Here is a 21,301-nt window from a genome sequence, read left to right as displayed (position 1 = left end):
ACCCTTCACAAGCCATAACCGAGACTGTTTTTGTCATTTCTAATTTTTTTATTTTTGAAGAAAGGGCCTCGATTTGGGCTTGTAAAGAGGTGCTTTCGTCGACCTTATGGGCGCCCGGGGCAATAGACTTATTTCCCCGGGGAGTGTGCCATTGAAAATTGGTTTGAGCAATTTCCTCAATTTGATTATATATTTCGTGTGGGCGTCGATTACCTAAAAGTCCCCCGGAGCTAGAATCAAGTGTCTGCCTAGTGTGTGGCAACAATCCATTGTAGAAAGTGGATACTTGTTGCCATATTGCGAGGCCGTGATGGGGACACTTGCGTAATAGCTCCTTGAACCTTTCCCAAGTTTCATATAAGGATTCCCCGTCCTCTTGTGAGTATGTATTAATTTCAGCCATTAATTTAGCAGTTTTAGAAGGAGGGAAATACTTATAAAGAAATTTTTGGGCTAGTTCATCCCAGGTGTTTACCGATCCAGCTGGGAGGGTGTTGAGCCAAGCTTTCGCTCGGCCTTTTAGTGAGAATGGAAACATACGGAGGCGGATGGCGTCGTTTGATGCTCCATTGATCCGAAAGGTATCACATATTTCTAAGAAATTAGTTATATGTAGATGAGGATCCTCGTCCGCAAGCCCGTGGAAGGTTGCAGAGTTTTGGAGCATTTGTATCAAATGTGGTCGAAGTTCGAAGTTATTGGCTTCGACATTCGGGGCATTGATAGCGGCGCCTAGATTACCTACGGTGGGCCGTAGATAATCCATAAGGGTACGTTGGTCCGCCATTGGGGGTGGATCACCCGAAACCTTCTCTTGGTTTTTGGCTTTTAACCTTTTTCTGAGAAAGCGTTCGGGTTCTTCTAGCGGTTCCTTTATGTCTTTATTGGAACTGGAGCTCATACACTACGTGAGGATGGCGTCGGGTTCCAAGTCCTGCAATAAAAACAGAAAAGAATGTTGGTCAGAAGGTTCACCACGGCCCCGTGTTGAGTGAACACGACCCCGTGGTCGGAATTACAGTGATTGTTTTTCAGATCCCAGTTACTGGAAGTTGGACACGGCCCCGTGTTGCACCGGCACGGCCCCGTGGTCAGCCTTCTGTAACTTGAAAAACAAAAACTGCCAGTAACGTTGCTGAGCACGGCCCGTGTCCGACCAGGCACGGCCCCGTGCTGAGCTCTGCAGAAGCTGAAAATCTAAAAAAAAATCCTAAAAAAATAAAAAAAAATAAAAATATGATTAGGCCGCTGATTCCTAACTTTCTTAAAATCCTTGTGTCCCCGGCAGCGGCGCCAAAAACTTGATGTGCGTGAAGTGTGTTATATTTTTGATGTATATTTAAGCCCTTTTTACACTTTTAGCCAAGTTTTAAATTTATAAAACACGATATTCACTAACACTAAACACACATATGGGCAAGTGCACCCATCGTGGACGTAGTATAGTGTTGGTAAGATACCGAGGTCGTCCAAGGACACAAGAGCTTTTAATACCGGTTTATCCTCAACGTCTAATCAAATCAAAAAGGTTAGAAAAATGTTTTAAACTAAGAAAATAAAAACTAACTAAATGCTGAAAATAAAAATAAAATAAAAACAGATAGACAAGATGAATCACTTGGATCCGACACGTGTATTAGTATAACCTTTGATTATTTTCGCACTTTTGCACTTGTTTAAGAGATTATCTTAGTTATTGTAGTAGGCCCCTCTTTTGAAGGCGACGTTACCCTCAACCCAGTAGTTTGAGTCAGCAAGGATACAATCCTAAAGGGTCGGATTATTGAAAGATAATGAATTAAGTTATTAATGCAAATTATGGTAGGCCCCGCTTTTGGCGGTGACGTTACCCTCGGCTAAGTAGTCTGAGTCAGCAGGGATACAGTCCTAAATAGCCGGGTTATAGTATTAATAGTAGTTAACTTATGAGGGGGTCAAAGAGTTTGGATCCCCGCCATCCAATACCTATGGGCATTGAAGGAGATCCTACTAAATTTGACCCAGGTCCCAAGCAGGACCTCTAAACGCTGAACAAGGGCAAGACCCTTACCAAACCGTTCCCTTAACCCCCGACCAGGTAGCCAACATACCTCCATATAGACCGTGGAGATATGAATGGTGAAAATCTTTTATTTTATATAGACAGTAAAATAATGCCAAGACACCACGGACAAACGATAAGGAAAGATCACCTTCAACATAAGTAACTAGTTATTAAAGTCATTAATACAAAACCAAATAAAAAGTGCAAAAGATTAAAAATAAAAAGTATTATACTAAACACTTGTCTTCACCAAGTGATGTAAGAGACTTAGGCAAACATGGCCTTGATTGTCAAGAACTCTTACGATCAATCTTGGATCCCGAGACGACTTACACACTCTACGATGGACAATGGATGATGGTGGTGGATGATGGTGTTATGGTGGTGGTGGGTGGTGGATGAGGTGTGAGAGAGGTGGTGTGCCAAGGGATGAGAGAGAATGAAGCCAAGCTCCTCTATTTATAGGCTGAACAGAAGGCTGGACACGGCCCCGTGTCCGCTGGACACGGCCCCGTGCCCGTCTGACATTCTCTCACTTCATTAATTGTAATTGCGAATTACAATTAATGCGCCTGCTGTACTTTCACCACGCCCCCGTGCTCGCTGGACACGGCCCCGTGGTGGGCAATGGAAGCTTCTACTGGTTTGTCTTTTCTGCTGCTTCCTGGGCACGCCCCCGTGTTCGCTGGACACGGGGCGTGTTCAGACTCTGTTTCTTCTCCTTTGCCTTGGGAGGTGCCGTTGAGGGACCGGGCAATCCACTTTTGTTCCTTTTTCTTGTATTTATGGTAGAATTAGTTGTCTTTTTGCTTCTTTTGTGATTTTGAGCTCATTTCATCCTGAAAATACAAAAGGAAGACAAAAACACTCTTTTTCCAACATTAGTACTAAAAAAGGGTTAGTTTTATGCCTTAATTGATGTGATTTATATGTTGCATTTTACACACATCAAATACCCCCACACTTGAACTTTTGCTTGTCCTCAAGCAAAACTCTTTAAATGTGGCTTACACTCCCAAATGGAATAGGTAGAAGAGAAGTTTTTTTAGCTTGTCCTAGAGTGTCGGGAATCCAAGGTTTTTATAGGTTTTATTTTTATTTATTTACAATCCTATTCGTTATGATTTATTTTGAACGTTTCATAAGATGAATTACTTATTTGGGCATAGCATGCCTTATTAAAATTCCATTTATATACAAGTTCACATACCTCACGGGAGATCACTCAACACTCGGCCGAAGGTGTATATTTTAGTGAATCACTCGAGAGCGGCACGGAACTCACGTCTTCCATAGGCTTGCCAAGCAATCAATCCTCCTCCTTTTTAACTTTTTACCTTTGTAAATATCAAGAGGACTTTTTGGGTGAAGGCTTGGGTTTAAAGGTGGGTGGTTGGTTAGTGGTTAGTAAAAAGGGCGAAAATCGTAACAAGCGTCGGTTTTCGTGAAGTACCTTGTTTTTAGTGACTTTTTATTTTGAAGTATTTCTCCAAACAAGCTTTTATAGCTTTTGTTTGTTTTTGACTTCATCATCATCATTTTTTTTTTTTTTTGATCGTCACATAAAAAGGTGAGTTTACGAAAAAGCGAACTTGTTACTAAAAAAAATAAATAAAAAGGTTTTTGGTGGGTAAAAAGGGTTTTGGGGTAATGAAATGAAAGGTTTAGGCTCAAAGGGGCTATCTAGGGGGATTTTGGGTAGGTAAAAAAAATGAAAAATAATGGTTTTGAAAGAAAAATTGGTTAGTCCTAATGCCTCCATCATTTACTTACTTGGGTTTAAGTTGGTAAGGACCGGGAGTGTATCGTCGTGGCAAGTTCTAGATTTGTAAGGACCGAGCGGCTATTCAAACAAGAAACGAAAAATGAGCATTTAATCTAAGTATGTGTATTTTTATGCTCAATAAAGGCTCAAAGCTCACTTTTGTGGGAATGGGTTTTTAATGTGACCAAGCATATATAATCGAATTTTTAACTAGACTTGTTATACCGTTTCATAATTTTCTTATGTTGGTTCTTTTTTTTTTCACGACGCTATCGGTTGTAAACTTGTAAAAATATAACCTTTTTAGAACTTGTTATTCCCAACTTAAACTAAGACGAGTAAATAAAAAAAAATGAAAAAGTTTTTGAAAAAATTTGGGGTGTTTAGCGGTTTCAATAGAGTTTTGTGTAAGGCTTGTGTTTAGGATTTTGCAAAATTTCAAGGGTTTTAGCATCCCCCCCACACTTAAATTACACATTGTCCTCAATGTGTCCAAAAATAATGTTTTTGGTTGATTAGAATGTATAAAAGTGGGTTAAAAAGCAAAGATTTATGTTACTGGCATCCTGGACACGGCCCCGTGTTGACCGGGCACGGCCCCGTGGTCAAGTGCCAGTAACAAAAATTACAGAATTGAAACAGAAGCCTGGACACGGGGGCGTGTCCGCTGAACACGGCCCGTGTCCAGTTACCTGAACTGGGTGATTTTCTGCAGGGGGCTCAACACGGGGCCGTGTTGGTTGGGCACGGCCCGTGTTGAGCCTTCTGTGATGGAGATTTTTGTCGGGTTGCTCTGTTCTTCGTGCATGGTTCCATTTTTCTCGTTCCCTTTTTCATCCATTACCACCATGAGTGTGTTTTATTCTGCAAAAACTAAAAGATTAAACTAAACTAAACTAAGGATAGATCCGCGGAATGCCTCCGTGGTGCGCCACGTTTATAAGGGTCCTTGGCTAGACCCGATTCCCGGTTATATATCTTCTGAGTGGGGTGCCTTGCTTCCCAAGTTACACCGTCGGAGAGCGGCATCCAAGCTTGAATCAATAACCTTCATGTAATTGACTGGGTCATCGTCCTCTATTTTCTTCCCAACTCCGAACTTCACCTCATCGTCCCCATACCTCAAAGTCAGTGTCCCGTCATTCATTTCTACCACTGCTTGTGCTGTGGCAAGGAAGGGTCTCCCTAGGATAAGGGGGACCTCGGTGTCTTCCTCCATGTCGAGTATGACAAAGTCAACTGGATAAACGAATCTGCTTACCCTTACCAAGACATTCTCGATGACACCTTGTGGGAACTTGACTGATCGATCAGCGAGTTGTATGCTTATTTTTGTAGGGCTCGTGGTTCCCAAGCCAAGCCTTTTAAACATCGATGAGGGCATGAGGTTAATGCTAGCCCCTAAGTCGGCCAAGGCATTGCGAACGGGTGATTCCCCTATTGAGCATGGAATCGTGAAACTTCCGGGATCGATTTTCTTTTGGGGTAGTTTATTGAGTACGAGGGCAGAGCATTCTTCGCCTAAATTAACTAATTGCAAATTTTCAATTTTCTTTTTATGTGTAAGGAAGTCCCTCATAAATTTAGAATATTTGGGCATTTGGGTTAGGACTTCGATAAAAGGAATATTGACATGCAATTGTTTTAACAGACTTTCGAATTTTGCGAACTGCTCATTGGTCTTTTGACGAATTAACCTACCGGGGTACGGAACTCGAGTAGCACATGTTTCTGCACCCACTGATATTCCATTGTTTCCCCCACACACCACGGATGTTCATCATACTGATCTTCCCATTACGTTCCTCCAGGACATACCGCCACCTCGTCCTGGAGAGGGGTCATCGAGGCAGCCGCTTGTTTCTGTTCCACCCGTACTGTCATCATCTTTACCGTTCACATCTCAGTTTCCCCATGTTGCACCACCTACTGCACCATCTTTCATACCATCGAGCGAGCCATTTTTATGGACTACGCCCCCTATTATGCCATTGTCTGATCCGTATCACCCGTACCATGTTGGGTACACTACGGAGGACATACTTACATCCTTGATGATGCAGCAGGATGCATTGACACGTCGTATTCAGGATTTGGAGAGAGCTCCAGTCCACCTTGCCATTGTCAGGCCCCCTTTGCAGCACCGCACACTCCACGTCCACTTTCCCCTGATTCAGACGTTCGTTTCTTGACATCTGAGCAGCAGATTGCATATTTGCTACGCGTCTGTCGTGCCTTAGAGGAGGACTGGTTACATATACGTCGTTTGCTTTTCTCTCATTTTCCTCCTCCTCCTCCGCCATCAGCATAGGCATTCTGGTTTGATGCAGGTAGACTTTTGGTGAGAGGACCGCAATTGTGCCGACTATACAGCATCTTGAAGGCCGCATTTTGATGTCATGACCTTTGATATTTAGTTTTTGGTTGTTGTAGATGACTAGATAGTTCAAACAGGGGCGATGTGACCCTTAGTCACTTTTGATGTACGATACAGATATAAAACTTGTAAACATTGTATTGTGGTCTTGATTTTATGATAGCACAATCGCAGTATTCTCATTATATGTGTTGTTGGAATAATTGTTTTAATTTTATATGATGTGATGTTATGTGATTGGTGAATGTTATTACGTACGCATACTATTTACTTACTATGACCTGACCGACATGATCACCTTTTAGAAGATGCCTCCAAGACGTGACCCGCGCATGCCCACTAATGAGGCGGAACTCCAAGGGATCATTGCCGCAGCTATCGCACAATACGCTGCCTCTCATGCAGAGACAAGTGGAAATGTCTCAAACAACCACGACAATAACAATCCACCCAATGGTAATGTTAAGTCGTTTGAGATATACTATGACACATTTGGATATTTATAGCACGTTCGCTAATACCATTTGTAAATTCAAACGTATGTGCAGGGTGAACCTACAAGCAATTCCTCGACTGTAAGCCCGTGTACTTCGACGGCACTGGAGGTGCTGTTGCATTTGTTAGGTGGGCTGAAAAGACAAACCCTGTCCTAAGGATGAGCAAATGCGCTCCCGAGCAACAAGTGACCTACATCTCAGGGCTGTTTCTGGATGGAGCCCTATCGTGGTGGAATTTGCAAGTGCAAACTTTAGGTGAAGCTGCTGCTTATGCGTTAACCTGGAATGAGCTGAAGGAGCTCATGAGAAGGAAGTACTGCTCACGTGCTGAAATACAGAAGTTAGAGACTGAGTTCTGGCACCTAAAAATGGAAGGTCCCAAGATTGCAGAGTATGTTCAGAGGTTTCATGATTTGCCCCATGTAGTGCCGTACATGGTCACACCCGAGTTCAAACGTGTTGAGCGCTTTATCTGGGGATTGGCCCCTCAGATCATGAGTATGGTTACTACGTCCAAGCCTGCAACCATCACAGAAGCCATAGATCTCAGTGTGGCTCTTACTGAGGAAGCTATTCCGTTGAACAAGTTTTCAGTTACTGAGCAGAAGAAGAAAGAAACTCATGTGGAGTCGTCTGGTGAAAACAAAAGGAAATTTTCCAACTTCAAGCAAGGTACCAGTAATGTGAACAAGAAGGGTGAATCAAGCACACCGGCCAAGGCTGCAACCGGTGTTGGAAACAAAGGAAAGGGTTACATGGGTATGCTGCCCAAGTGTGATACGTGCCAGCGCCATTCTGGTCAGTGCAGACTGAGAAAGTGCGAGTCATGTGGAAGGAACGGTCACACGAAGGATACGTGTTGGGCCGGAACTGGTGTTGGGCATGGTGGTAATCGAGGTTATGGGAATGGTAATGGAAACCGCCAACAAGGAGGAAATGGCGGAAATGGAAACCATGGAAATGTTGCGAATCAAGCTGGGAATGGAAATCGAAACCAAAACAACACTCAAGCTGGAAATAGAAATGTAATGTGTAGGATCGTTTTCAGACCCGAACGAGTCGATCAGAAGAGTAATTCACCAAAACAAGAGGCGGAAACAAGTGTTTAGGTGTTATTTCAGCCGTATTCACTTTAAACTGTTGATTTTATTGATATACAATCCTTTTACAAGCACGACAACACTTCGGCAGCACTTCGTGGCAAACCGGAAGACAATAACTACTGATTTCGCTCCAAAGACACCTATTTATAGGTGATCCTATTCCGCTTGAACATGTATGTTCAATTCAAGCGGAATCACAAAGTTAACTCAAGCGAAATCATGTACCAAGCACACTCGAGCGGAATCAGGGAATATTGAGATTTCGCTTGAAATGTTATAAAATCATTTCAAGCGGAATCACTTACAAAGACCATTTTCTTGATTCCCGAGCCCTAATCTACCTATATCTATACAAGACTCGATACAAGATGAAGTCGACAGACGGATGCACCAACAAACTCCCCCTCGGATGTTGACGGAGTCTTCAGTGTCGAGTCTTCGGTTGTCAAACCTTCAGTCTTTATCAGTCTTCAGACCCGAACGAGTCGATCAGAAGAGTAATTCACCAAAACAAGAGGCGGAAACAAGTGTTTAGGTGTTATTTCAGTCGTATTCACTTTAAACTGTTGATTTTATTGATATACAATCCTTTTACAAGCACGACAACACTTCGGCAGCACTTCGTGGCAAACCGGAAGACAATAACAACTGATTTCGCTCCAAAGACACCTATTTATAGGTGATCCTATTCTGCTTGAACATGTATGTTCAATTCAAGCGGAATCACAAAGTTAACTCAAGCGAAATCATGTACCAAGCACACTCGAGAGGAATCAGGGAATATTGAGATTTTGCTTGAAATGTTATAAAATCATTTTAAGCGGAATCACTTACAAAGACCATTTTCTTGATTCCTGAGCCCTAATCTACCTATATCTATACAAGACTCGATACAAGATGAAGTCGACAAACGGATGCACCAACAAACTCCCCCTCGGATGTTGACGGAGTCTTCATTGTCGAGTCTTCGGTTGTCAAACCTTTAGTCTTTATCAGTCTTCGTGCTTCTTTCCGAAGTATTCTCCATTGTAAGCATCCTTACTCAATCTCTATCTTGATATCTTCAGACTCCCCCTTTCAATCTGCTGGGATCGTAGTCTGGAACTCATAGGTTCAAGATCGTTGCCTAGCTCTTATCCTACACAAATCTCTACCTAACACATAAGTTTCTTCAAAGTTTAAATCTTTAAAATTTTAGAAACCATTTGCAAGAAACATTCAAAAATGATTTATTCTCTGAAAATCTCTTGAAAAATACAATCACTTTCACACACTCTTTATCCAAACCTGTTTATCAAGTTTAGCACTTGAAATTTCAAAAATCAGCTTTTCAACATCAGTTGTCGAAAATCTTTTTGGATTTTTCAAAAATTTATACTAAAACACACTAAAATCTTTTTGGATTTTTGAATAATAAAAAAATATTTACAAACAATATTTTTGTGAGTTCGTGCAAGAGGATCATATCAGTTTTTGAGACAAATCACTAACACCGTTAAGCTTGATTTCATTTTAAGTTCTAAACAATTCACCTAGATTGTCAGTATACTGATCCACTTAAATTTTCACACAAAGTTCAACTGTTCCGAGATACGATATTAATGTCTTAAGGACTTAAACTTATTCGCGTGTCCCATTACTTGAATATACTCCCGTATCCAGATCCTAATATTCAGTCTTACAGGTGAGTATACCACAGATGATATCTGTAAAGGGGTTAGATGCGAAACCGTGAGAGCTCAGGTCAGAACTTCCGTTCAGCAGAGAGATGCCGGCTCGACTTTAGGTGTGTCCCCTTTAGAGGATCTTTTCTTCAACAGCAATGATTATCAATTTTATTGTTTCATCATTTTTGCTGAGGGCTGTGCTATGTTTCAAGCATTTGCAGAAAGTATTATACGGGGACTAGGTCAGAATTTCCATTCAGCAGAAGTCCCGGAATAATACCCCAGATATCACTGAGTATAAAGACCTAGTATCTCAAAAAGAGGGACCTTTCAAACAAGATTTCGGGGGTTACCCATATATCCAAGAAATGTTCCCCAGTTTGAAATTTAAGTTTATATCTCGTCAGAATCTACTAAATGTGCAAAAATCTACTGGCACATCCTCAGTGAGATTGTTTATCACATTTTTGACTTTACAATTCTTTAGCATGTTGTGATAGTCCACTGATGTACTATCATTTCCTCTTTTATACAACAAAAACTCATTTTTCATTTTATCATGTTTTTGGCTTTTTCAAATTTTCTAATGTTTTTGGATTTTCTGAAAAAAATTTACTCCCCCTAAAATTCAAACACATATAAAGAAAATTTAAAAAATAAACTGTACAAGAACATGATAACTGATGTCGAATTGCCTCAATTTTCCATCCACTTGGCATAAACAATCTGAACTCCCCCTCACAACAAACTATTTTCCCATAATGATTTCAAAACACTTAAGTTTATGTTAATCAAAATGGTTTTTCCGGAAAATTAGTTTTGTTGATTTTACCACTTGTAGTAAATGGGGATCAATTCATACATTGTTTACCAATCTTTTGAATGAAAGTTAACTCAAGTTCAAATTAATGACCTTGATTAACCTCTTGAAAGATCAAAAATCAAACACCTGTAAACATGCTTCTCAACCAATTACCACATGTTGGTTGAATTCTCAAGATGTCGATTCCTACTCCACACTTACCAACCTGGGAGTTCCGGCAATTCACACTTCTCAATTTTAAATTTTCAAAAACATTTCAAGAATGATGCCGATTCATGTCCGCGATTACCAACTTGGGAGCTCCGGCAAGTCAGGTTTCTATTCAACGAAGAATATATCCACCCAAGCCTGACCAGCCTTGGGTGTAACTTTTCCAGTCTCATTCGGGGTTGCATATTTCCTTTTTGATTAATAAAAATCTTTAACTCCTTTAGCCTTCTCCTCAATCATTTTTCCAAAAATGTTTTTCACTGCAGGGTTAAAGGCTTTTTCAACATCCAATTCTTTCTTTTTAGAGAAAAGTTGGTTTGAAATTTCAACTTTTCCGATTTTAGATTTCAAATTTTTAGCATTCAGTGGTAGAAAATTCACATCATCCACTGGCGGAACTTTCTTCACTTCTTTGACAACCACATGCGGCTCCTCTGATTTTATGGAATCAGATTCATCACCAGAACTTTCTTTTGATTGCTTAATAACCCATTTTTGATTGTTAAGTTTCTCCTTCTTTTTGAAAACATTTTTCGAACACTCACCAACTTCATAAATTGAATTTTCAAAAACTTTAAGTTTGTTTGTTGGTGGTTCGATTTTCTCAACAATTTTTTCTTTCAGTTTCTCAGAAACTTCCTGTTTTGATTTGAATGTTTTCGGACAGTTCCTAGCAATATGACCAGCAATTTTGCACTGAAAACAAGTTCTTGTTTCTATCTTTTTCTGAGCAACACTCTTCTTCACTTCTTCTTGCTTCTTAGCAAGGAATTCTTGATTTGTCTGCTCTTTGAATGCTTGCTCTTTCTCAGCTTCTGAAGATTTTCCTGAAACAAACACAGTTTTTGGTTTATAAACTTTTTCATTTTTATAATTTTTCGGTTGATTAAATCCAAGACCTTTCTTTTTGAAATTACCATTATGGTTTGGTTTCTTTTGGAAACTATAACCACAATTGTAACCCATTTTCTTGTTAATTCTTTGTTGATCTCTTGAAGTATATTGTTTAGGTTTTCCAGTAAGATTTAAATCTTTTATTTCAGAAATATTAATTTCTGTGATTTTGAAAACCTTTTGAATCATTTCAATTTTAACACTCCTTATTGGAAAAATCTTATCAGAATATAATTTGTCAGAATCTTTCAAAGTATATGCTACTTTGACCGGTTCATCATTCAAATTAGATTTTGATAACAAAAATTCCTTATCATAAACCCATTTGTCCTTTTTGATTGTTGACTTTGATATGTCGGACTCAGACTTTGACTCGGATTTGGACTCCATTTTTGACTCCTCTATGTCATCTTTATCCAACACCTGATCGACCACACTTTTTATCAACTTGGACTTATGATCAGTGTCGGACGATGTACATAACATCAATATTTTCTGGCAAATTATCTGACGACCCAGACTCCCACTGTAAGTTTGTTGCCTTTTTGACTCTTTCAGAATTTGGATTTCGAGGAGAATATCCATTTTCGACCGGGGGCGGACACCTATTGTAGACAACACTTGGTTTCTTACTAGAAATTTCCACTTCATCCTCTTCTTTTGTATCGGACTTCTTCTCTTCTGAAGTCTTTTCTTCCTCAAATGTCTTCAATCTTTCCACAATTGGATAAATCCTGTCAACAACAAAAGTGGAACATGAGTAACTTTTCAATAAATTGTTACCTCTTTCAGTTTCAATTCTTTGTGTTTCTAGCTTCAATTCAAGCTCAGCACACTTCTCAGTGTAGTAGTCAACATTGTCAAGCTGTCTCATGTATGCTCCTTTGAGTGTATTCATTGCTACAGCTTGTTCACTACTTGACTCGTTGTACTTGTTCATTTCTCTGTTCAAGGTATCATATGATTCTTTCAACCTTTTTACGTTGTGTAGCAGCTCATTGTTTTGCTTGATCAAAGAATCACAATTCATGTACTTCTCAGAAACTTTGACTGCTTCAGTATCAGCTTTGATTTCAAACTCTGGAACTTCTTTGACTGTTCTCACTTGAATTACTTCTGTTCTAGTCTTTTTCTTTTTCTCAGCTTCAGCTTGTTTCCTTTCTTCTTCTTCTTCTTCTTCTTCTTCTTCAATTCTTCTCCATTTCTCCTCTTCAGTTTCCCTAATTCTTCTGTATTTTTCTGCCCAATATACATTAGAAGCATTAGCAATAAAAGCTTTAGCGTTTATCATTTCTTTTTCCATGAATTCTTTGTCTGGGCAATAGTTGTCCCAACTGAAACCTTCTGGCAATTTTTTCATCTTCTTGATCTGCCAAGCATACTTTGCTATCTTTTGGAATGTATTTATCCTAACTGAAATCACTATCCTTTCCCTGATTAACCAGACATGCTCTCTTTGAGTCTTCAATTTCTTTTCTACCATGTGCAGTTTGTGCCTGTTGTTGTTGATGTGGCTGATGTGTAACTTGATGATAAATCACCTTTTTGTAATAATCATTGTTTCCGAAAGGATTTTGAGCTCCACTCGCTTCGCGATTTGTGCACTCCCTTTTGAAATGCCCATTTTCCCTGCAACGAAAACAAGTAACTTTAGACTTATCAAAACCTAAAGTTGAAACATGTGCCTCGCGAAAATCATCTCTGCCTGTAATTTATTTAAACTTTTCAGCTCGTCTCAACACACTGGCCATGCACCATTTTATATCCATCAGTTCCATCTCCTCAGCATCAATTTGATCGTAATCCTCCTTCGTGAGCATTGGATTCCGGATCCTTCCTGCAACTAAACCTCCATAGGATTCAAGCACTGTTACCAACAAAGACATGTGACTTTTAGCAACTTCCTCAGTATAATTCTGATCATTTTCAAGTTTTAAAGCAATGTTGCATTGAAGAACTTTGCCACTCTTTGTTGTAGAAAATTGTGGATCATATGTTGGAAATGAAGAAAATCCTGTTGTGCTGCTTGATCCTTGAGATGAACTTTCAGAAGAACCTTTCGCATTAAAAGCAGTTTCAACCTTTGGAGAAAAGTTTGTCTTTTCACTAACACCACTTTTGAAATACAAGCCAATGTCTTGTTCTCCATCATAGTTCTTCATCCTAGCAATCTTCCTTTGCTCCATTTCTTGAGCTTCAAGATGTTTAATAAACTCTCCCAGTGTTAACTTTTTATATTCTTTTCTGTTGTTTCTCAACATCATCAGATACGTTCCCCAAATATCATGTGGTAACGCATCAGCTAGTTTCTCAAACATCTCATCTGTATCCTTTTTGATGCCTAATTTCGTCCTATTTCTCATCAAGTTACAATATCTTTCAATAATTTGTTTGGTGTTTTCTGATTTCAAACCACGGAATAGATCAAATTCTTTCTTCATGAGTGACATCTTGTTCTTGAGCATATCATCACTTCCCAGAAATTTTGCTTCCAATTCATTCCAGATCGAATAAGCACTTCCATCATGTTGAAGCAGAATCAAAATGTCCTCTTTAATCGCTTGCTGTAACAGACTCACCATCAATTTCTCATCTCTATACTTCTTTTTCTCATCAGCACTCATTTCTCTGATTGGCGTTAATTGATTACCATTCTTTGTTGGCCTTTCATATGGTATTTCAGTATTCCCAAGCATCCAAATGATAAGCTTCAACCCAGTTACCAAACTGTTCGGACCAACCGTTATAATCATCAATATCCAAAAGCTTAGGCGGTTTTTGTGAAGTCCCCATTTCATTTTCAAGAAACGCACTCTGAGTAATGTTCATTGGACCAGCAAAGGCATTATAAAACTCGTTCTCCATGATTCAATTTATGAAAGTTCACAAACTGTCAAGTTCAAGCGAAATAGCAAGAGTACACTTACAAGCGAGATCTCTGTTTAAAGCGGAATCAACAACCACACTTTTCAAGCGGAATAGGCACTTGAAGCGGAATCACAGGATAAGTTTCAAGCGGAATCAATCTTTGGAGCGGAATCACTAAGTTCTCTCAAACGGAATCACTGAGTTCAAGCGGAATCAGTGATTTCAAGCGGAAACTTCCAAAATCTCAAGCGGAATCTTGGTTTCAAGCGGGAACAAGTGCTGATTTCAAGCGAAATCACAGTGACGTCATCATTTCGAACATGATTTCAAGCGAAATAGCAAAAATCTCAAGTTTTAGATCGATTTTACTTCTGAAACTTTCAAGGATTTATCAAAACATGATTGCGCGTGTTATGAGAAAAATTTAGCCAATTTTACCGTGAAAAATTTTTAATTTAGAAGAAGAAGGTGTAGAAAAACAGAAAATACAGCTGAAATGGCAAGAACTCTTCCTCCTGAGCTCTGATACCACTTGTAGGATCGTTTTCAGACCCGAACGAGTCGATCAGAAGAAATTCACCAAAACAAGAGGCGGAAACAAGTGTTTAGGTGTTATTTCAGCCGTATTGACTTTAAACTATTGATTTTATTGATATACAATCCTTTTACAAGCACGACAACACTTCGGCAGCACTTCGTGGCAAACCGGAAGACAATAACTACTGATTTCGCTCCAAAGACACTTATTTATAGGTGATCCTATTCTGCTTGAACATGTATGTTCAATTCAAGCGGAATCACAAAGTTAACTCAAGCGAAATCATGTACCAAGCACACTCGAGCGGAATCAGGGAATATTGAGATTTCGCTTGAAATGTTATAAAATCATTTCAAGCGGAATCACTTACAAAGACCATTTTCTTGATTCCCGAGCCCTAATCTACCTATATCTATACAAGACTCGATACAAGATGAAGTCGAAGACGGATAAACCAACATAATGGTCGAGGACCGGGATGTGGTCCATGGAGAAAAGCGCGATACGCCTCTGAGAATCATTAGCTGTCTGAAAGCTAGAAAGAGTTTGCAGAAGGGATGTGTTGCCTTCTTGGCACACATCGTGGATAAAGAAGCCGCTGAGCCGAAGATCGAAGACATTCCAGTCGTGAAGGAATATCCTGAAGTTTTCCCAGAAGACTTGCCAGGATTACCGCCCCAAAGACAAGTCGAGTTCCACATTGACTTAGTTCCAGGCGCCGCGCCTGTGGCTAAGGCACCCTACCGACTTGCGCCTTCGGAGATGCAGGAGTTGTCGACGCAACTTCAAGAGTTGTTAGACAAGGGATTCATCAGGCCAAGCTTCTCACCTTGGGGAGCTCCAGTTTTGTTTGTCAAGAAGAAGGATGGTAGTTTCCGCATGTGTATTGACTACCGGGAACTGAACAAGTTGACAATCAAGAATAGATATCCTCTGCCGAGAATTGATGACCTATTTGATCAGCTGCAAGGTTCAAGTTTCTACTCAAAGATCGATTTGTGATCAGGTTACTATCAGTTGAGAATTCAAGAGGAAAGTATTCCAAAGACTGCTTTTAGAACTCGTTATGGACATTACGAGTTTTTGGTAATGCCGTTTGGGTTGACAAACGCGTCAGCCGTTTTCATGGATTTGATGAACAGAGTTTGTAAGCCGTACCTCGACAAGTTTGTGATTGTGTTCATCGATGATATTTTGATCTACTTGAAGATGAAGGATGAGCACGAACAACAATTAAGGGCTATTTTGGAGCTACTTAAAAAGGAGAAGTTGTATGCCAAGTTCTCGAAGTGCGAGTTTTGGTTACGCGAAATCCAATTTCTTGGGCATGTGGTTAATGGAGGTGGAATCCATGTGGATCCAACAAAGATCGAAGCGATAAAGAACTGGGAAACTCCAAAGACGTCAACCGAGATCCGACAGTTCTTAGGTTTGGCTGGTTATTATCGAAGGTTCATTGAGGATTTCTCAAAAATCGCTCAACCTTTGACTTCCCTTACCCAGAAGGATAAGAAGTTCGATTGGGGAGACAAACAAGATGAAGCGTTTCAGTTGTTGAAGGACAAGCTTTGTAATGCACCAGTCTTATCGCTACCCGAAGGAACGGATGACTACGTGGTATATTATGACGCCACGCGTCAAGGTTTGGGTTGCGTGTTGATGCAGCGACAAAAGTTATAGCGTACGCGTCACGCCAGTTGAAGGTTCATGAGAAGAATTATACCACGCACGACTTGGAGTTAGGCGCAGTGGTATTTGCGTTGAAGATCTGGCGACATTATTTGTATGGTACGCGATGTACAATCTTCACGGATCATAAGAGTCTGCAGCACATATTTGACCAAAAGGAGCTTAACATGAGACAAAGACGCTGGGTCGAACTGTTGAACGACTACGACTGTGAAATCAAGTACCATCCAGGGAAGGCTAATGTGGTCGCCGATGCCCTAAGTCGAAAGGAAAGGATCAAGCCCATAAGGGTTAGGGCTCTAGAGATGATTGTCCAGACGGATCTCTCACTGCGCATTCGTGCCGAGCAGAGAGAAGCTCTCAAGGAAAGGAATATCAAGGATGAATATCTCTGTGGGATGGAGAAGCAGTTGGTACCAAACGAGGAAGGAACTTTATGCTTCATGAAACGAATTTGGGTTCCTCTGCTTGGTGGATTGAGAAAGGTCATTTTCGACGAAGCTCACAAGTCACGGTACTCAATTCATCCAGGAGCGGATAAGATGTACCAAGATCTTAAGGATTTCTACTGGTGGCCTAGGATGAAAGGCGATGTTGCAGTTTATGTTAGCAAGCGTTTAACATGCGCCAAGGTAAAAGTCGAATATCAAAAGCCTTCAGGTCTTCTGCAGCAACCTGAAATACCCAAATGGAAGTGGGAACAGATTTCAATGGATTTCATAACGAAATTGCCGAGAACGCCCAAAGGCCACGATACTATTTGGGTAATAGTAGACCGTCTAACGAAATCTGCGCATTTCCTGCCAATCAGAGAAAAAGACAACACGAGTAAACTAGCTGAGATATACATGAGAGAGATTGTTGCACGTCATGGAGTGCCTCTCTCAATCATCTCTGATAGAGATGGAAGATTTGTGTCAAGGATTTGGCAGTCCTTTTAAGAAGCATTTGGTTCTCAGCTGAATCTAAGTACAGTATTTCACCTGCAAACTGATGGACAGAGTGGATGAACAATTCAGACATTAGAAGACATGATGCGAGCTTGCGTAATGGATTTAGGTGGAAGTTGGGACACTCACCTACCATTGGTCGAATTTTCATACAATAACAGTTATCATGCAAGCATTCAAGCCGCACCGTTCGAAGCTCTTTATGGACGCAAATGTCGATCACCGATTTGTTGGGCTGACGCAGGTGATAGACAGCTAGTTGGTCCGAAATTGGTCCAGGAAACAACAGATAAGATTGCACAGATCCGAGATCGCATCAAGGCGGCTCGCGATCGTCAAAAATGTTATGCGGACCGAAGAAGGAAACCTCTGGAATTCGAGGTGGGAGATATGGTATTATTGAAGGTTTCACCCTGGAAGGGTGTGGCACGCTTTGGAAAGCGTGGAAAGCTGAATCTGCGTTATATTGGCCCATTCAGAATCCTGCAAAGTTTTGGGCTTGTAGCATACAAATTGGACCTACCTGCTGAACTTAATGGCGTTCATGATACATTCCATGTATCAAACTTGAAAAAGAATCAAACTCAAGAGACAGTTGTCATTCCTGCCGACGAAGTTCATATCGACGACACACTCCACTTTGTTGAAGAGCCAGTTGAGGTTACTGATTGGAAGATTAACAAGACACGCAGGAGTAGTGTCAAGCTCGTCAAAGTTCGATGGCATGCACGACACGGCCCAGAATTCACGTGGGAACGTGAGGATGGTATGAAGGAGAAATACCCCCATTTATTTCCCAAGACCCCTGCAACTAGAAGCAGAACCTAAAATTTCGGGACGAAATTTTCTTAACGGGGGGAGAATGTGACAACCCTCACAATTCCAGGTATCCGTACAATTAATTAATATTTACTTTGTGCTTAAGGACTGTGCTTGATTACAACTGCGATTAAACTGCTTTCTGATTTCTGTTACATACATACATATGCATCATACTTTATACTGTCACTTCATTTATTTTACACAAACATTAGTAACAAACTTGATGCACGAAGCACAGTTAGCACACTAAACGGATAACCCAGAAACATGCTGACAATGCCAGCACCTAGACAGACAATGTTTTTGAGGCCAGTATGAGCCAGAGATAGAATACTACACTAGTAGGGAGTGTAGGGAAGTGAGGACCATAAAACTGCGTCACTAGATGATAGTTATAGTGCCGAGAAGTGCTTAAAACACACTTTAAATGCAGAATTCTGCACTAAATAACCAAAATTCAGCATTTAACAATGCTAGTAAAGTGTAAAAACTTGGCAAAATAGTCCTAGATACTTTCCAAAGTGTTGGGAATTAAATGTGTAACTAAAAGTAATATAAAAGACACTTTAAGGATTAAGTTAGCACTTTAACGGACAACACCCAACCGAACAACCGGACTTTACCCGGAACATAAAATTATTGCTAAACACACTGTTTTTACTTTTCTGAGCTAGTTAGGGTCCCCGAACACCCTAACACACCTTATGTTATATAACACACCTTCATGCACTAACTTAACAATTTAAATCTAACTAGATTGTAACCATAACATTAGAAACCAACCCAATACCCCCCCCCCTTGGGCGACGGTCACCATAGGGTGACCCACCCTTTGTTTTCTTTTCAATATATTATTTATATGTTAGTGGTTAATGAGACATAAAATACAATGGTTAAAGAGATAGGATGGATTATAAAAAGGCACAAAGGTTATGGTTTCTCATTCACAAATCAACAACATTAGCAAAACACTCTCTCTTCTTCTTCCTTTGAGTTCGGCCGCCACCACCACACCACCATACCACCACCTTCAAGCTTCCATCAAGCAATCCATACATACCCAAAGGTGCAAGAGGCCCTACAACTAAGCCTGGTGTGTTCGGAAGCTCAAGGACCGCTCTCGTTTTCTTTTATCCAACACTTTTACGCTTTGAAACTCCCATAGCCTTGTGCTAGTTGTAAGTGCCTTAGATCTTCATCTTGTACATATTTTTGGTGGTTAATAGTGAAAAGGATGATGAAATGTTAAGAACCCTAAAGAACATTATCAAAGTCTTGAAGTATAAACTAACTAGAGATGAAAAATGGTTAAAGTAGTGATGAAATCATGTTGATCTTATGTTGTTATGCTTGTTGAATGTTATTTGTTAGATAGAATGATATGGTTCATCACATAGACTTGCTAGATCATGTTTAAAGACATGAACTAGCAAGATGTGAAGGTTAAAAATGTTGTGGATGATGAAATCATCCACACATAAGCTATGAACTTGATTACATACATGTTTTCTTGAAGAATGAAGATCAAAGTGGGTTGTAAACTTGTAGATCTAAAGATCTATGAGTGGTTTTTCGAAAGAACCAAGTGAAAATATGAGTTTTGTTAAAACTTGGATCTTGTATAAACTAAACACATTTTTAGAAAGTAAACAAGTGTATAAACACTTGTGTAACAAGAGAATTTCACAAAGAGCCTTCTAAAGAAGTGGAAGCTGCTTCCAAGTGATGAAGACAAAGACCCGGGCTAGTCGATAGTTAATTGTTTTTGTTCTGTTTTTTGTCGGGTTGTGTTTGTTTTGGCTGTTTTTGTTTGGTTTTGAGCTGTTTTGTTTGGTTGTGGTTCATGTGGACCTAGGCTTGGTATGTCAAGTCTAGTTGGTTTGCCCTTTCTGGCATTCCTTTGTGCTTATTTGGTTATTTATAAAATTCACCTGGGGTCACCCTTTACCCAAAAAAAAGTATTTTTGAAAATCATGACTAGAAGTTGTAAATGTTCAAATCCTTTAAAAACAAAGTTTTTAAGAAACTAATCACATTTTTAAAGGTAACAAGACTCACTAATCATGCTAGTAAGTTACTACTTGCTTTTATAAATATATCAAGTTCATAAGTTTATGATTTATGCTTATTTTGTCAAGGTTGATGATTAGAAATTGTATGTTGTTGGATGATGATTGATTGAATGATTTTACAAAAGAAAATGATATGCTAGTAAGCATGGACGCCTCCATTTACAAAGGAAACTCTGGCGAAATTTTTCTAGAATTTTAGCACTTAGAAATATTTTTCCAACAAGTGTTTACAAATATATTTTTAACTTGGTTTTCAAAATAAACTTCGCCATCATTTTTATTTCAAAAATTACCAAGTACCGGAGGTGGATTTTCGTAAATAAAATGTGATAAATGTATATTTAGAATATATATTTTATAATAAAACGCTTGTGTGATTGTTTGTTATTCTGTGCACTAGATATATTATTTTTAAGGTAAAAATAATATAACTTGAAAATACCAGGAAATTACGACTCCAAAATAATACCAACGCTCTCACAAAATAAATATTTAAGTTACACAAGTATTGTTGCTTTACGACATGCTAAAACGTAACTTATGTATACTTCGGAAAATACTCCCATACGTATATTTTGATAAAGTATTATTTTGGAAAATGTATGAGGTAAAATATAATATTTTTGGGAAAAATATATATAATTTGGAATTAAAATGTTTTAGACAAGTGATTAAAATATATTTTCTAAGTGGGACTTAAAAATATATTTTTCGGAATTATAAAGCGTACATGTATAAATACCCCCATCCTTGGGAAGGAAATACACTTATTAAATAATTAAGAAGTGTGAATACGAAATAGTTGCCTAACTATTTTTCCAAGAACGTTAAACCCTAAGCCAAGGCACGGCCATCCGTCTAATAGGCATTAGTACGTGTAGGTCGTCACGCAGCGGGTCGAGTTTGAGATTGACGTTTCAGGATACGCACTTCTGTGAGTTCATGTCCCCCTTTTCTCTTTACTGTTTTCAGTTTTATACTT

At 39.5% G+C, this 21,301-nt stretch overlaps 1 long non-coding RNA gene and 1 other non-coding gene across 2 annotated transcripts in view; both read left to right on the top strand.

Moving 5' to 3' along the window:
• LOC110936011 overlaps nucleotides 1-21,301 on the top strand; it is a 28,310-nt gene that overhangs the window by 6,534 nt on the left and 475 nt on the right. The gene's annotated exons all lie outside the window — the stretch shown is intronic.
• Nucleotides 303-409, top strand: LOC118483056. Its single transcript, XR_004869524.1, has one exon. It is a non-coding gene; the product is annotated as a small nucleolar RNA R71 (small nucleolar RNA).

Source organism: Helianthus annuus, chromosome 1 (assembly GCF_002127325.2).
Source record: "Helianthus annuus cultivar XRQ/B chromosome 1, HanXRQr2.0-SUNRISE, whole genome shotgun sequence".
Taxonomy (NCBI): Eukaryota; Viridiplantae; Streptophyta; class Magnoliopsida; order Asterales; family Asteraceae; genus Helianthus; species Helianthus annuus.
The sequence above is the reverse complement of the archived record's forward strand: the minus strand, read 5'-3'. Positions and strand labels throughout refer to the sequence as shown.